Raw genomic sequence first — 16093 nt, 5'->3', positions numbered from 1 at the left:
GCATCTAAGCCTCTGTAAGAATATTGTTCTCGTCTTCCAGCCCAGAGCTACCACAATCACCAGAAAATTGCTTTTCTGCTGGCAAATTGCTAAGATGCTTCTGATTTCAGATAAAGTTACCTCTTGACACATCTCACTCCCGAATCCCTGATGAGCAGCTCTTAAAAGATAACTCCACATGTGGAACAGTCATATCATGAATAACACGCAAAATGAGAACAGTGAAGTATTAAAACCTGCTAGTTTTTAGTACTTATAATCATATAGCTGGCATTACAGAGTAATACACAATAACACAATTAAAGCAGCTCCTGGCCTTTATGTTTCAGTAGCATCTCTAATTCATTAGCTAAGAGTATACTATCAAAATGAGAAATAAAAATTACAGAAATATATGGTTACATAAAGGAGCTTGGTATAATGAAAGAAATGTGACTTATATTCACCTCTCACCATAAATCTATGAAAGCAGCAGTAGATCAAGCTTGCCCAAAACATGCAGTTAATAAACATTAAAAAAATCCAAGATATACTGCAAATGTTGCTATAGTAACAACCTCTCCTCCTTGGAAAAATGTTCATAAAAATATACAGATATCCAATGTATAACTTGAAAATTACCCTAGGTGAATTTGATGTCTCCCAAATATTTTTTACTCAATTACTGTTTATAATTATTTTAGTTTACTCCATGCACAGTACATTAATTCCTCCTAATACAATACAATTAAATGTTTGATTTCTATCTCATTACATATTAAAGAATTACTACTCATTAAATTATGCAACCTGGAAAAATGCAACTAGGTGGCCACTAAACTTCCAGTATCTTTTATGCAGTTAGCAACATTAATTTGCAATAAACTTCATTTTACATGCGTTTATCTATGATTCAAGACGTTCATCAAAACTACTAAAAATCCCTTCTTAGCACCACTATGGGAATATTACTTTTGGTACTAGTAATATAGTAAACAGCAGCTTAAAGAAGAAAAATATAAAAGCAGTAAAAGAGAAAATATTAATTTAAACAATTCTTACTCGTTGTTGTCCTTCATACCAATCATCTTCATCAAACCAGTGGGAAATATAAGTCATCCAAGCCATGACAGAAGGCAGAGTTGAAATAAAAACTAAAGGACCTGAACACATGTAAGTACAATGATCCTGTGCTAAAATTTACTCAACATTATAACAAACTACCCAAAGATCAGATCTGAACTCTGATATGATTCTACATTAATAAGCTTTACATTTATAAATATATAATCTAAAATACTTCAACAGCAATTTAAATGCCACATGTAATGGATTCTGAAACGGAAAACAGAAATCAACACTGAATCAATTACTAAATTTTATATTCCAGTATTTTAAATTAAAACAGGTTAGTGCTTCAAGCTCCATTTTACAATGCTTCTGAGCTCTGAAAATGAGGTGCTGTTTGAGTCTCCATAAAAATTATTTTCCTTTTTTTCAAATGTACTGTCTGTAAGAAATGTGGTTCAGTGCACAAAAGCTTGTATTGAAATGTAAAATACCTTCAGAATCATGGGGAGCGCTACGTTTTGGTTACGCAGGGAGGGGTTTCAACTGGCACAGTAGGAGGAGCCACGATTATCGCAAGTGCCAAACATCTTATGTTTAACATTTTTTTAAAAAGAGAAAAAAAAAAAAAAGCATGAGAAAAAGATATGCATCTCCATTGTTAGCAGCCAGCAGAGCCTGAAGGGCTCAGACACAGGCACCAGCACCGGCTGGAAAATTTAAAAAGTCTAATTTTCACTAATTCATTGTAATGCATCTGCTTCTTTTCTCTCCTTCAGGAGAGTTTCACTTATCTGACTGTATTTATTCCTTCTGCAGCTAGTTATCTTTTTCTGGTACGCTCCCAAGTTTTACATCAGATTTCACAGTGCATTATACCAATGAGAACAAGAAGTAAAAAGAGGAATAAAAGCTGTATTGTTCACACCACAACTGAGTACTGCAGCAGCACACCTCATCAACTGTGCCGTTTAGGAGACATTATCATACAGATCTTCCTGACTGCACGGTTGCAGAAACTGTCAAATCCTCAACAGATATTATGCAGACCTAAAAATCACCAGTTTCTTCGAGAAATCTACAACCCAGGCAACATCTGCCTTTCTGTGCTGGGTTAACAAGCTGTTACCCAAAATTCCTAAGAAATGCAAAAGCTAGACTGTGAAGTCAATTGTTTAATCAAGAAATAAACTAAACAAAGTAAGAAAAGAACAGTTGGAAGTACCAGATACTAATCTAGAGTTACTGGTTAACACTACTCACCATTTCCAAAGAGCAATTCAGTATCATTTCCCGTCCTACTCTAGCACACGTAGTTTCCAATAAGGCTATTGTATATTGTATAAGTAAACTACATTCTCAGATACACAGTGGGGAAATAAAGGCAGGCAGCAATACTTCTCCTTTCCAACCTCTTACTCAGAAATGACATCCAAGGGGAACCCCCCCCACCAAACAACAAACAAACCACACAAAATAATAAAAATTTTAATCAAGAAACCCACTATATTTAGGGGAAGCAGCATTCCCAGATTAGCAGATAATTATTATTTTTTTTGTGCAGTTATACAGTCCTCCAGAGGAAAGGATACATACAGAACAGCACACAGAGGTATTTCCCATCATACTGCTGAGATTTTTCAGGTTACTTGCCCTTTCAGACTTTGGCTCAAACATAAACAATGCAAAATACACAAAACTGCATGGTCTCATAAACTACATGGGAAATATAGGATTAATTCAGACATCTTTATACATACAGCTGAAGAAATGCCTCACTATATCCATGGTCTATGACTAAATGATAAAAATGTTACTGATGTACCACTCCTATGAACAAAAATTTTACAATTTGCTAAACAAATCCTATCCACATTATTACTGCTTGTTACACCCCAAAATCATAGTTTAAAATAAATTAATACTGGCGCATTTAGGAAAGCCTTTGCTTTCAGGCTGCTCTGTCTGTTATAAGGTCACATATATATAGCACATATATTCAGAAGCTTGAGCAAAGTCTTACATGTAGCTCAACAATAACAAATCTGTTTGGTTTACACCTATAGCTGTTCCACAATATATGTGAACTGAATTTTCTAGCCTCAATACCAACCTATTAGAATGATGAGTCTCTCAAAAGAGACTAACACCATGGTTCACATTTTCAGAATCATCAGGAGAGCATGGGCTAAATTAATACGGATACTGTATTAACTGGTGCTACCTTCGGCTCAAAGGTACAGATGCAATTCAAATAATCACAGGATAGTCAATGGGAACTTAAACTGCTTAAACTGGTTTGTTAAAATTACCTGTAAATAAAGTAAAAAGCTTTGTGCTAAATTACACTTGAAAAATTAAGACAAGAAAGACTAGTAGATGCAAATGCATCACGGGTCCATTGCATTTGTTTGCCTATTCCATCACTCACCTCCAACTGCTGGAAAAATTATTATACTATAGGTATAATACTCCAGTGGAGGATGAAGGAAACTATGTACTAAATATTACAATAAAAATATGAAAAATCTCAAAGTATTCCATCCTTTAAATGTTTATAATTAATCTTATTATAAATCTTATTAAATGCTTTATAAATAACTTAGTATGCACTTAACCCAAAGCCCAGACGGTACGTTTAATTAAGTGTTCTTTGCAATCAGTTTTAAGGACAACAAAACATATTATGATGTCAAAGTCAAAAAACTGGATTTTTGTTCAAGCACTGAATGTTAATAGGAAATTTTAATAGATCAGACCAAAAGAGACGTCTATACGGCCTTGCAATCAATTACCCAATAAATGTATTTGCAATATCCCAGAGGGGATAAAAAGATATAACAGATCTTATTCATTTCATGCAGAAACAACTGTTTAATTCTTCAGCTGTCAAAAAGAAATGGAATGAAGCTGCATCAGGGGAAGTTCACTTTCGATGTTAGGAAAAGGTTCTTCACCAAGAAGATGGTTGGTCACTGGAACAGGCTCCCCATGGAAGCGGTCACGCTACCAAGGTTATCAGAGTTCATGGACCACCTGGAAAATGCTTTCATTCATATGTCTTAGTTTTAGGTAGTCCTGTAAGGACCAGGGAGTTCAGACTCAATGATCCTTACAGCTCCCTTCCAATCTGAGATAATCTGTGATCAAGCCTCTGCTGTAGTTTTTTCACAATCCTCTCTTTGGAACTTTGGAACATTTCAGCCATAGTATCATTTTACCCTTTTCAGGGTCAGGACTTAACTCCTAGAGGGAACATACTGGTGCAGTAACTGCATTTTAGAAACGACAGTTGTTACGCATATGTAATAACTAATAGCTAAATATATGCTACAACGAGAATAGTACTGTCAATGTATGTTACAAGTCAAAAAGGTCTGTCACTATTTAGCACTCACAAATATTATCTTCTCATCATTTGAGGTGGAAATTGCAATAGCTATTAATGTTGTAATATAAGATTTCTAGAGAAATACATGTAATTCCAAGAGCATACTTTAAAGTAACCCAAGATATCTTGCTGGGCTCCGCACTTCACCTTATTTACATTGCCATGTAAACTTGAAAAGGCAAGTGAGATACACAAAATAAGCCAACTAAAAGCATACAAAAATAGCATTCTAGATTTAATGCAGTTCTGGGTCACTTCCCAATGCCTAGCACCTCCTGCATCCACAGTTGTATTAGCACATATTCAAGTACATTATCCAGACTGTCCACAGCCCTCACCAAGTCCCACTGTCATACTTGGTTTGTGTCTCAGGGCTGTGAATGAGCCAGTGTGCTCAGGAGAAGGCCAACTTCTACAATGCCAGAGAGGCAGCTGGACAATACAGGGCCATGGACTCTGCTCTCTCCCCTTCACGTAATTGTGCAGCCTTTATTCTTTATTTCTCAGTCTAGACTCCGAGAGAGACTTTCTGTTCGGAGCAGGGCCCTTACCTGCCTGCAATAAGACCAACAGAAAGCAGTGTAAGCAGGCTACTTAGCAGAGTATGGCAGCCAGGAGCCAAAGGTGACCACAAAGTATGCAGGGGGTGATCTTGCTGACGAGGGACACAATCCCTCAGTACTCAAAAACAACAGAACAGGGCTAGTGATGGTAACCAGGTTCAGCTGACAGTCCAGTGATCACCAGGTAAGTTCACAGGGCCAAAGTAAATCCAAGATCACGACAGGAATTCAGCAGGGCAAGGTCAGAAGCAGCAAGGCATTACAGGCAGGCCCAGCGTGGCTATGGCATAGTTCAGGCACAGACCAGGGCAAAGGCCTGAGCTCCGGTGCAGCTCTAGAGCCCCGAGGTGGAAGGTGCATGGATAGAGGCCCCCACAAGATTTCTCCCAGCTTCACTCTTTCCACACAGTCTGACCTAAGGTTACTCAGCTGCACCGTAGCAGAGCTTGCCTTGTAAACAGACAGTTAAACCCCTGCCATGGGGAAGAAAGGGGGTAACGGGGGAGACTGCAGAGCAAGAATTATGGGCTGGTCAGGCCAATTAAAGCCTGTACGTTGGTGGAACAGATGATGCAGAGGAGCAACACTCGACGCCATAACATCATCAGGTCAAGCTTACAGTCTTGTAAGCTCACAAGAGGTCACTACACTGGCATTCTGACCTGGAAAGAGCCGCGGTTTGGGTGCCTACGGCCAGTGTTACCTTCTCAAGGTGTAACGCTGCAGTGCAGAGCAGCTGTTGCTGGCCATGGTTCTGGAAGGTTCCTCTGCTCACAGAGTCTAGTGTCCCTCATCTCAACAGCGTCATGAAAACCGGTATCTTGCTGCCATGACAGGAGATAGAAAACATTCTTCTAGAAGGCAGTTTCTCTTTTTTTTTCTCCCTGTATTACTCTGTTTGGTAAACTTCAAGTGAGGAAGACAGAAGTGGAACAAAAGATGGTTCATAAGGTGAAAGCTACACTGTGGAGATGGAGGGGGTGAACTGGGGAGCTCCAGAGTATACCAACAGCTGCCTGGATGGTGAGTGCACCAAGCCCACCAGCAGAAGGCTGTATAAATGGCAGAGACACTAGACCTCACAGCCGCAAGCTCCACAACTGTGAGTTACAGGGATTCAAAGAAGCTTGCTGACTCAGGAGAAGAGTACAAAATAGGCAGATGAAGGAGACTGATGGAGTACGTAGTTTATTAGCTTTATGGGTCATACAGGAGGTAATGTTCATATAAGGCATTTCCACCTTGCCACACAAGCAACTCCTATGAGGATCGTAATGCATGTAGCGACCACAATTCTAGGATCTGCCATCACAAGCAGTGATGTGCCACTGTAGGATATAGAGAATGGACAAATAAGTTTAGGAATCCTTCACATAAGGTGTTGATACCGGGGAAAAAAGGTCTATACTCTATGCTAAACATTCCCCCCCCTTTCAGATTTACTGGTTTGTAACACGTATAGCCTCAGAGATATTGACTGAGATTGCAGAAGAAATTTCTTCTCAAGTTTATGAGCATCATCTGTCAAGGACAAAAGAAGTCATACATATTCACAGAATTACTGCCTGAGGAACACTGTCTGAAATGACAATGGATCAATGCGGCCAACAATACAATGTTCTTTAATCCTTATTTGGATTCCTAAACCAAATTATTCTCAAAAAAGTTCAGTATTGAACTGATCAATGTGATTTCAGCGCCAGAAAGTTCTCCTAACTTCCAGCAGGAGAGGATTTCATTCCAAGTAAGGACTTTATTGATGATGACAACCTTCAGTTACCTTAAGCGTGGACATTAGGCAGGACAGAAAGCTTAAACCCTATGAAATTTCCTCTAAGATATGATCCAGCAGTAGTAAGATAGTAATTGGGTTTTGCCAGCGGGTTTTAATGATTCTTCCTTATAAGGAAGGATGTGCAATGTGTAAATAGTGACAATTAGTGGAGGTTACTACCTGCATTACCACAGATAAAACAGGTGAATACTTTGCCCCAAAGTTTGATTGACTAGGCATAAATACAAAAACCCTAAACCAGTCAGAAAGGTAAAATGGAAGTGATCCAAATTGTGATGCTTTAGGATAAGAACATTAAAATGCATGGTTCAAGTTCAGTGCTACAGAAGTCGATAATTACAAAAAACTTAAAAAATAATCAATGTTTATCTTCTATTTGTATTTGATATGAAAGTTGAGTTACTTCTGGACACTCCAGTACAGGTATCTTCTTATTATGAGTAAGCCACTACCCTGCTCTCTACAAAAACATGACTTTAAAAGACTCTGAAAGGATATGCCGAAAAATATAGTGGCCTCGATCTCTACACACTAAAAGATATTCCCAAATATAACATACATGTATAGTTTACCTTGAAAACAAAGGATAAAATCAGTAACATTAAGTAGGATTCAAAATTAAGAATTGCTTTCAATTAATAGACTGTATTTACACCTCAGAAATTGGTATTTTAGTAAGCTTGTCTCTAGATTCACTATATCCATTTCCGTAATGAAACTAATTCTCTGTCAATCCACATAGACATTATTTCATAGTACATCCCATCATAGCTCTAGAAATTATCTACTGACTTACTATATGCTAAAGATTAACATGCTAGAACTTCCCATTTTCTCTTTTAACACATTTTGAAGCCACAAAACTCATTATAGGAGTTAACGTTGTTATAACTTAAACATAGAACAAAAAAACCCCAAGAACAAAATACTTTAAAAAAATCCTTAAATTACAAGAGTATAAAATTTCATTAATTTCATAATTTATATAACATTTTGTAAACTCGTTACATTAAACAGCTACAGTGAAGAACTCAGTTAAAAAGCTTCAGGTTTTATTTATTAATTAGTGCTTTAAGAACCTTTATATTGAGAATATGAAGCATGTAATGAACCCAAATACCCTGAAATAAACATGAAAACACAATCTTTACAGTAAGGCTGTGCAATAAGCAATCACATGACAATGACACAGGAAACCTGTATCTCTGTGTTCCTATGTCACTTGAGGTCAGTTAAGAATCAGATTTCCTCTACTCTTTCCAAGCTGTTCAGGGCACAAAGACAAGCAGGGCTTTAAATGGTTGCCCTTTTTATTTTTCCCCTCATCTGTCCCTTCCCAACAAGCTGTATGGATTTATCAGGACAATATGACATACAGGATAGCCAGGCCACCCTCACAGTGATTACAATAAGCTGTTAGTAACAGATGTGCAACACCATCATCATCACCAGATCTGGACCAGGATGAGACTTTAGAACAACCTTCTCACAAGAATACAAGGATAAAAACATAGCTACTTTTAAGATTGAGCTTTATCAGTTTATGGAGGAGATTAGGCTCTAGCTGCCAACAATAGCAGTGGATTGGACTTGATCACGTATCTTCCTAAGGACGTTCTGTAACTGGATCTTGAAAAAAGATTCAATGAAATTTCATAGCCTTTTTTTCTAAGAAAATAAATCAAAATCTTTTAAGAAAACATATAAATGAGTGTGTTTATATACACAGTATCACTGTTACTATGGCTTACCAGATGCTTCCGTTTAAGTTCCATGAAGAATACAAATAATGTTTTAAAAAAGGGAAAGTTAAATATCTCTGATTTTCAAATTCCTTGGTTAAAAAAGACAAAAAGGGCACACAGCATATATGGAGAAAAATTATAATCTTATTCATAAAGCTACGTCTATACTGAAATGCTTGTCTCGGTTTCATAATTACTACATATAAAATTTGAATGTACTGAAAGCTGAAAAGTGCCCCAGTGTTATGATTTAACCCAGCAGGTAGCTAAACACCACACAGCTGCTAACTGATAGTTCAGTCTGCCAACAAACAGTTAATATTGCAAGAAAGATGTTACATACGCTATTTGTGTCATGCTCACAGGATTTATCTATGTCTAGCCAAGTCATTCCATTCTAACATGTTCTTCAAAAACATGTTATATTATAATAAATTTAGATTATGATAGCGCAAATCCCTGTCTGGGATGATAATGAACACAACTGAAAGGAAATATTTAAATAATAATCACTTTTTAAACTACATTCTGCTGATTTGGACATTAACATAATAATACTTGTTATTTAATTTACATTTAAGTACATTTCTATGACAGATATAACAAAACCACTTCCTCAGTATATTTAACTCAACATACCAAGAATTTCTTTAGCAGAAAAAAAATTCAGCATCTGAAGCACAAACAAGCCCACAGAGAATGTAACTTGAAAGTAGGGGGGAAAAAAACCTAAAGAAAAAAGGAGAAAATTCTCTCTAGCTGTGAAGCTCAAAGTAGTATTTAAAATCCCTCGTATCTGGTCATGTCCCTATGCTATTCATCACATGTATGTACTTGTTAACAGATTTGATGAGCTGATAGGCTGGATAGCCAGTGTGGATGACATCCAGCTGTATATCGTCTTGTACAAACCGTATCCTGTCACACATCTGCTAATAATAATTTTCCAAATTTGCAAAACTAGCTAAAGCTGGACATAGGTAAGACAGAGCTGACTTTATTAGAAAAACAGATCTACTATTGAAAGTTTGCCTCCAAGTTAATGTTATAAAACATGGAGATTTTCTGCCCTAAGGATTTTTACAGAGCAGTCAATTTAACAGTTTTGCTTAGACACTTCAGGGGCCCCTTGTGCTCCAATAACCACAGAAGCATAAAGAACCATGAAAAAACAAACACCACAATCACCTCCAAAAAAAAGAAACTTCTTTAACTGCAACAAGATCGCACTCCAATCTCTGGAAACCTGAATGGAATAGAACCAAATGTCTGTTCATAGCCAGCAGGTTAAGCCAGCAGGTTAAATATAAAAAACATGCTGCAGATTAGTAACAAATTATTACAGAGGTCTTCTCAACACTAACCTCACACTCCAAAGTGGAAGTGTTCTTAATTTTTATTTCCTGGTATCTTAACTTAGGTATGGAATTGATCTCTGGGATCTGACATACTCAGTTTCATTCCATCATTACAGTCTCCCACTGCAGGTATTTTCAAACAATAGGTAACAACTAGAAGGGGAAGTTAAAAGAATTAAAATACTAGCATTAATTAGTGCTCTTCGGCCTTGATTTACCTACGCTGTGTTCGTGTGAGTCGAGTCTAGCATAAACAACCGCAAATGATTCTTTAACAAGATTGAAAGAAAGAATACAGAAGGTCAAAACCAAAGAGATTAGGGTTTAGACTATCAATAAACTAGGCAATTTATGTCTCATTAAAAGGCTACTGAATAAAAGGCAAAACCAGGTTGTCTAATGGCACAAGTAAATACCAACAATTACATCCAAGACAGAAACAAAACAGACCTTAAAACATACAAGTCGAAGGGATGGGGTAAACTCTATCCCCCCAAAAACCCCTGCAAGTACATACAGATGATTGGTTTCAAGAGACCATGAAATCAAGTACAAACTACACAACTACAGTACAACAGACAGAAGGGAATCAGTCAAAGAGAGAGGGAAAAAAAACATACAAAAATTGGATGTGATAAACCATTGGAGAAGTATAAGGCATTAATGGGATGTGGCCATGAAAAGATGTACAGTGAACTGTTAGGAAAGTTATTTTCAACACAGAAGGAAGCCTCACACCATTAAACTAGGTAATGATACACTACATTTGGTTAGCATATTCAGGAGAGATGGATTTAAACATTTTAAATACAGCATTTGAAAAAAATGATGGGAGAAAGTAATTACCAGAGATACGGAAGTGTTATTTAAGTCAAGATACCACACAGACTAAGCAGCTGGGTTCAAACTGGCCACAAAAGCTGGAAAGTAGATAAAAGGTTCCCGTACCTGAACTGAACTTCTAGCCAGTAGAAGCATTAAGCAAAAAAACTTCATTAAGTAGGGAAAAGGCAGTAATAACTTCACCCGCATGAGACACAATATACAGCCCAAGAAAAAAAGATTACAATAGTTTTCCATTTCAACAACTGGCCACTGACTAGAAAGATTCATCACTGATGAAGATTTTAGAAATGACTAATTATCAACTTGTCTGCTTACACACACCTTCCCATATAAAACTGAACAAAGTAGGTCAAGCGAAAAATCTAAGCAGGAGCTTTAGCAGAGGTAACAGTGCAATTAAGGTCATCGCCAGAAATGAAAACACCACCAAATGACAGAAAGAACTGGAAGAGACGAGTTCCCACACTTGAGACTGTCCTGAGAGCTAGCATATGATATTGTTAACAACTATTAAAAAAAAAAAAAAAAAAAAGGCAAAACTGTACAAGCCTTTACTGCTAATCTATTAAATCCCACACACTGCAGCAATTCTCTAACCGGTGCTAGAATAGGATAAGGAATAAATACCCGCAGTGGCTTCAGCCAGGGTGTACCGATTATAGGACTTAAATGGGGAAAAGCCGCCATCTTTCTCCAGTGCCCAGAGCACAGCTCAGCTGCTACCATAAATAACTGCTAGCCCTGTACCACACTATGTCACTGAACTGCCTATACCCCTATACTGGTGAATTCGCAGTTCTCGTAGCCAGTTGCTGTAATTGAAATGTTATATTGATATTTGCTTCTCTTCTTGTACTGCATACTTTTGCTTTATATAGCAAAATATGTCACATGATATCTTCACCAGGATTTGCTGGAAGAACTCTTATTGTCCACATCAGCTGACTGCCAGATTGCAGGAAGACGAACTATCGCTTTCCCTAGGTTACCTCCTATTACCACTGATAGAAATAAAATACTGTCTAATGGTCCATTTAACTCAGTGGGCCAAACTCAGCGAGTACTTTCTTATGTCGTTCTTGCTATGAGGAAAAATTCCACATAGCAAATGGCCAAATGGCAAGTTTATCATTGTGTTATGGGTCCTTTAAATAGCCAGAGATACACAATGAGTCCAAGACCTGGTGTAATAGAACACACAGAATGACACTTCCGTTTAAAGAGAGATGGAAGAAGACAGCAGATATCTCATCGGGGGAATAATTAGTAAGTTACTAGAAAAATCAGTAAGTAAAACAATGCTTCCAAGACATTTTATATTTTTTGCATTAGCCGTATTACTCCATACACACTCCGTACTACCTTTGCAGTTTCTTTAGATCACCACGCCTCCATATGGGTTACAACAATTAACCAGAGATGACTACAGTCTTAATTGAACCTTTTGAACAGCTCTGATACACAAAACATAAATAACGATAACACAAAGTTAGCTTCACCGATTTGCTCAATGCACTTGCTCTGTAACAGAAACCTCAAAATAGATCAGTAACCTATACAGTTGTGTCTTTAATCAGGAAAGAAACTGCACAACCTAAATTAATTTCCCCTGGTTACAGGCTACAGAAAAATTATGAAGTGCAAAGGTTAGCAATTTGAACTTACTTTACAACAATGGAAAATATGCCGTACTATGAATAACTTAAGCAAAATAAGATTTTGCTAAAGTTTCAAGAACACCTGATTTTTTACTCTATGTGTTTATTATCAGAATTCTCTGTCCTAAATGCTCTTATGAATAGCAGGAAACAAATTTTTTCAGTGAAGGATAAACCCAGAAAGCTCTACATGCCTAACACAGAAGGGACTGAAACTCTACTATTAGTTAGAAAGAGACGCAATGGACCTCCTAGCGCACAGTGATTTTGAAAGACTGAGTACACAGGATTCACAAAGACAGTCTTGAAACAACCAGTTTTGGGGCTTGAAAAGGAAATTTCCAAGTATTTACGTTCTATATCAAGCAGTGGTCAAGCCAATTATTAGGAACAGTATAGTCTTTATTTATTTTAAAATCCAGGGTTATGATTTGTACTACAGCATTCCGAGCAATTAAAGATCTCAGTCAGACTTTTGAGTTCATGCCTGCATTTGCAAGCCTTTCAAAACAGTTTCTCAAATTGTTGCATGACTGTATTTCTATGTAAAACAACATCTCTTAAGACATCACAAGAATTTATTTAGCAGAAGAAACTTTAAATACTTATTTATTTACAGAGCCTGCTGTCTTAAATTTGTTCTCCAAGACTTTGTTTGCTTAACCTGTAGTTTGCTTTTGTACTTGAATATTTTTTTAAAATCTGTAAGCTTGTTTTTGCTCCCCCTCCAGCACTTGTCCCAGCTGGGAAAAGCCTGTGAAGTATGAGCGAGCCCGAAGCCTTCCCTTCCCTCTGCGGAGGGCAGCGTCTTCCACCGGTCTGCTGCTCCTACAGACCGCTGCCTCCGCATTTCCTGGGTTTTAAATCCACGTTTCCACACAAGCTGGTTCGCACAGCGATGCGCACACTAGAGAAGTCCCCAAACCGGTGTCAAACCCCAGCAACACCGTCAGCCCGGCCCTGGATACTGCAGACAACGGCCCGAGGCCCCGAAGGCTGCCCGGGCCCCCCCCGGCCGCAGGCAGGCGCAGGGCGGCGCGGCCCGGCCAAGCCCCACCGAACCGCCGCCCGCGGGACAACCGGGCCCTCACCCAGCTTAACCGCCCGAGCCGGGCCGCCAAACGCCGTACCCACGCCGCCGTGCCCACACCGCCCGCCCGGCCCGGCTGCCGCGCTCGGGGCCCGCTCCGCGGCGGCAGCCGCCAGCCCTCACCTGTCCACCCGCAGCGCCGACAGCGCGCCGCCGCCGCGCAGGAGAAACACCGACCCCGTCTCCCGGGCAACCGGCCGGCCCGCCCCGCCCCCGGGGGAGGTGCCGGCGGGCGGAAGCCGGGCGGCGCGCGGGCCCTGCCCCGGAGCCGGCGGGCGCGCGCGGAGTGCCGCAGCCCCCTGGCGGAGGGTCGCGCGGCGGCCGTTAACGGCAGCGCCGCCGTGGCCTGGGAGGCGCTGAGGGCGCGAGCCCCGGCCCCGGCTCCGCTCCTTCGCGCGGGTGTCCCCGGGGCGGTAGCTGGGAGAGGGCAGGCTGTCCGCAGTGCCGCCGAGGCGATCGGAAGCCAGCCTCGGGGGGAGGGGCGCTCCGAGGGTCTCCGGGCAGCGCTGACCCCCTGGCGACACCGTCGTCAAGCTCAGCATTGTAAGATGACGCGAATCTCGAGCCATTTGGCTATAGCTGTGCCTCGTTCGCAGAGACCGCTGCTCCGTGCTGAGGGACGGCAAAGAGCTGCCGACGACCCCGTTACAGACCGAGTAATCCCACCGAACAGGAGTAACAAACGCATTCCGCGGGATCCGACCCCACCAGCCTGCGGCCATCAGGTACAGAGGTGGACTTTTAATCCACAGACATTTACTGGCCAACATCTGCTTGTTCTTCTTTTCTGCTACTGCCCTCCTTTAGTTGCTGCACAGAACTTGTCTACCAAATACCTTTTTCCTTTAATATTGTTCAGGCAGAAAAATTTGCCGATTAACTCACTACATCACCATTACCGTGTCAGTGTAATAGTGGGGAGGTAGCCCATGAATTGCAGAACTACAAAAATAGGTCTTGATTTCTTTCATTAAAGCTAACTTAGTCATGATTTCTTTCATTAAGGCCAACTCCTCTGTAGCTGCTACCTATGCATGTTCAAATAAGAAAAAATGTCTTCCTACTCTGTTCTCTGGACAAATAGAATCTATTGCTTGAGGAGACCAGTCCTGCTGTGAAATTCCTGACCTTGCCAACAGATTCTTCTGTAGCAGAAGGAACTGAAGAGGTGGATAGGGTATCACTTTATATATGATTTACTGGGCGGAGTATACAGCTCCAACACACATCACCTGCAAGTGAAAACTTTTGCTGAATTTGCTTCCTTCCTTAGAAACTTGTGCTAAGTTTTAACCTGTATGATCTTGAAGACTGTAACAATCATACTTGTTCATACCCAAAGCCCCAAGCACTATATTCCGTATCCAACAATAGTCAGTACAAGAAGCAGATGAAGAGATTAAGGAACAAAGCCATACAGCCTTGCCCTCTTTACATTACCCCTTTTGAGAATCATGAATTAGGGATTTGGTCATACAAAAGGTCCCACAAGCACTGTATTCCACCTCCAACAAGCTTCTAGGGGAAGTAGGTGCAAAGGATATAAGGAAAAGTATTCTTTCCCTCTTGATGTTACATCTTTTGGCAATTACAAACTATGAGATTCTTAATTCTATATTCAGATCATGGATATGTACCCCTGGCATTTATCTATCCCCCTGAAGTTTTGGTCTCCAAAACATCCTACCACACTGAATTCTATTTTTGAAGTCCTGCAGAAAAGCATCTGCACGTGTTACTTTTAAAATATCCATGTGGTAATCCATGTGTTCCCTTTTAATGATGGCTAGCAAATAATTTTCTATTCAATTTCTGTGTGTCATTCATGCTTTCACAGATCTTTTCAGCCATCCCTTTCACTGGCTGAAGAGATCTAGCCTATTTTGACTCTTAGATAAAACCTAATCTATGAATTGAGATGGCCATCCTTGTTTCCTTTCTCTTTATCTTTTCTAGTTCTACTTCATTATTTTGAGATAGGCAGTTCCAGTCACCCTAAAGATTATTCCTGGAAAAGAGATGGTCTGTTGGTCATAGGACAGGTTCATAGGATCATAAATAGTATGATGAAATAATTTGTTTTCAACTGTATGTTTCCACACCATCTCTAAGAAGGTGTAAGTTCTCATTTTTAAGGCATTTAAAGAGCCAAACTCACACTACAAGTTTTGATTTAGAGGGTTCGCTAAAGCAGCATGTATATCCAAGCCTCTTTCTTCATGAACGTTGTAAGAATTGAGTATTTCTGAGGCCTCTCTCAAATATGGTTGGAATTAGCCTGTGGATTCTGAAGTTATTGGGTCACAAAAGAGAACAAATAGGTGAATACAGACATGCATAGATACTGTGACACTAGACTAGCAATGTGGTGTGCAATCTTGTTAGTATTTTATACCAGGGGTTGTATTTTACACTGGACAGGTGTAGTGGGTTAACCCTGGTGGTGATTTATTTTGGAAATCCACATGGTATACTTATGTGCAATCCATGTACAGATGCTCATTTTTTAAAAATGCTGTTTTATCAGAAAGGCCTATGTCCCTGTATTTTAGGCTTGGACTTTAGGGCAGAGTACAGCCCAGGTACCTCTTGAACCTGAC

General features: G+C 39.6%; 1 protein-coding gene across 1 annotated transcript in view; it reads right to left on the bottom strand.

The window, feature by feature from the left end:
• The window catches only part of WDR17 (WD repeat domain 17), a 65215-nt gene extending 51514 nt beyond the window's left edge, over positions 1-13701 (bottom strand). Inside the window, exon 1 of the mRNA XM_055795957.1 lies at positions 13617-13701. The gene's annotated coding sequence lies outside the window, so the exon portion shown is untranslated. The remainder of the gene's footprint in view (positions 1-13616) is intronic.
• Between the last annotated feature and the right edge of the window lie 2392 nt (positions 13702-16093).

Source organism: Falco peregrinus, chromosome 2, assembly GCF_023634155.1.
Source record: "Falco peregrinus isolate bFalPer1 chromosome 2, bFalPer1.pri, whole genome shotgun sequence".
Taxonomy (NCBI): domain Eukaryota; kingdom Metazoa; phylum Chordata; class Aves; order Falconiformes; family Falconidae; genus Falco; species Falco peregrinus.
This window is presented reverse-complemented; position numbering and strand designations above follow the sequence as displayed.